Here is a 2,203-nt window from a genome sequence, read left to right as displayed (position 1 = left end):
AGAAAATTTTCTTAATAATTATCAAATAGTAACAATTCAAATGTATTAGAACCATGGATTTTTCCATGAAGAAGCCACAATAAAATTTAAAATATAATATCAGTATTATGTAGACAAACACAACATGCTTAATTTTTTTTTTTTGGTTGTGAGCCTAGCCTTTAATGACAGAGACATTTCTCCAGCACAATATATTCATTTTAAATGCACTATCTACTAGTTTTAAACTTATTGGTAGATTGGGGTAATTCTGTTTTTAAAGACACATTCCACATTTTATTTACATTTTAAGACAAAACTTCATCTCAAAATCACATATCTATACACCTATTTCCTTTTTGTTGACTTCACTTAAAACTCCTAAGCATGTTTTATTAAACAAAGACTGTAAGCAGATTATTATGTCTGTTACATTTAATAAACAGGAACAGCTTTTAAACAGAAATTCAAAATCCCAAACATCTTTTTATTATAAATACAGGTGTCAAAACAATCCTGAACCTATTTTTGATACTAATAGTATTCAGCATCCACACCACTTCAAGAATTAACACAACTGTTGACTATTCATTATATCTGCTATTTTAAACGATTCCAACTGAAGCCCTAAATATGATGAATAAAGCATGCCATCTCTGTTCTTCCTTCTTGAGACTTTACTTTTCAGAAAAATAGATGTCCCCATGGCTAGCTGATATTCTTTTGCCATGCTTCTGTCTTGAAAATCTGAATTCTATTTTGAGTACTTCAGGTTCATGTCTAATTCTCTAAATGACAGTGCTTTAAGATGAGAAAAAAAATTATGCTGTACTTTTCTTGTTACCTGAAAACATAATAGGTATGTGTGTGTGTGTGTGTGTGTGTATGTATTACATTCTTAGATATATGTAACATATATCTATGTATATATGTTACATATGTTACATATGTTACATATCTATATATATATAACATTCTTACAACAGTCCAGATCATGTTTACCAGCTGCAATTCTTTTACTTAATGTATGGGTATTTTGCCTGGTGATATTTAATCAAGACATTAACATGAGTAGAAGTTTGTTAATTTCAGACAAGTTTGAGACCCACTAAAATTAATTGTTATACATCTGTCCTTCTGGTGGCTGTGGAAGTTTCATTTTGGGGGGGGGCATTATATGACATCCTAGCTTTTGAAGTAAAATTTTAATGCTCTAGGAATTTTGCCATTTTGCTAATACTTGTATGCTCTGTGCATCCACCATTCCATTGGAATTATTGATTCCATTCATATTAATTTTTGCTACATATCTAACTGATGAGGAGCTTGTGGGTATTTAGATCCACATTCTACTTTCAGGCTATATATTCTGTTTTCATAGTTTGTCCTTGGTGGCCCAATAATCATGCCTTTCCTCTTTGTAAATGTTATGTCTTCATCATCTTCAAGGACCCAGCAAACCATACCATCACTCTCTTTTGTCCTTCTTCAAGTTCTTCCAACAAGCGAAAGTTATGAGGAACTTTAATTCCCGTGGGGAGTGCCATCTTCTGCCAGGCGCACCCACAATTGCTAATTCTTGGCTAATGTTTTCCTGATGCTTTTCTCTGTTGTGCTTTAAGTGTCTGAGACTTTTAAAGAAGATCCTCTCTCTCTGTGATGTCCGTACCAGGCTTATTTCAAGAAAGAGAACTGCATGGGCATCTGAAATTGCATTCGTTTTCTTGTTGAGGTAGCCAACTTTCTACTTCAGAGAGAGAGAGAGAGAGAGAGAGAGAGAGAGAGAGAGAGAGAGAGAGAGAGAGAGAGAGAGAAAGAATGATGGAAAGAGAGGAAGACAGGGAGGGAGGGAATGATTGAGAAGAGAGAGAGAGATGGAGGGAGGGAGAGGGAGAGAAGAAAAGGGGGAGGGAGAGAGAAGGGGGAGAGATTTGTGAACTGTTCTACTTTTGAGTCTATTGACATGTCTTATAATATATACATTATAGTAATTGTCTATTTATCAAAAAATAAAGACAAAATTGGATGGTCCAAAAAATGGATTATTTGAGTTCCAAAACAATGAAAATTTAGGGTATAAAATGAAGCTACTCAGTGGTTTTACTCTGTCAAACATCACCTGGACAAAAGTTTGTGACTTTATAATATGGTATATTTTGATTGAGCCAATTCAAGAGCTTTAAGATTCTAATGATGAATTTTCTGTTATTTCATTATCTTGTCA

General features: G+C 33.7%; 1 pseudogene; it reads right to left on the bottom strand.

Annotated features, from left to right (window-relative positions):
- Window positions 1-1,093: 1,093 nt before the first annotated feature.
- On the bottom strand, window positions 1,094-1,526 carry LOC116074932 (annotated as a pseudogene).
- Between the last annotated feature and the right edge of the window lie 677 nt (window positions 1,527-2,203).

This window comes from Mastomys coucha, unplaced genomic scaffold, assembly GCF_008632895.1.
Source record: "Mastomys coucha isolate ucsf_1 unplaced genomic scaffold, UCSF_Mcou_1 pScaffold3, whole genome shotgun sequence".
Lineage (NCBI taxonomy): Eukaryota > Metazoa > Chordata > Mammalia > Rodentia > Muridae > Mastomys > Mastomys coucha.
This window is presented reverse-complemented; position numbering and strand designations above follow the sequence as displayed.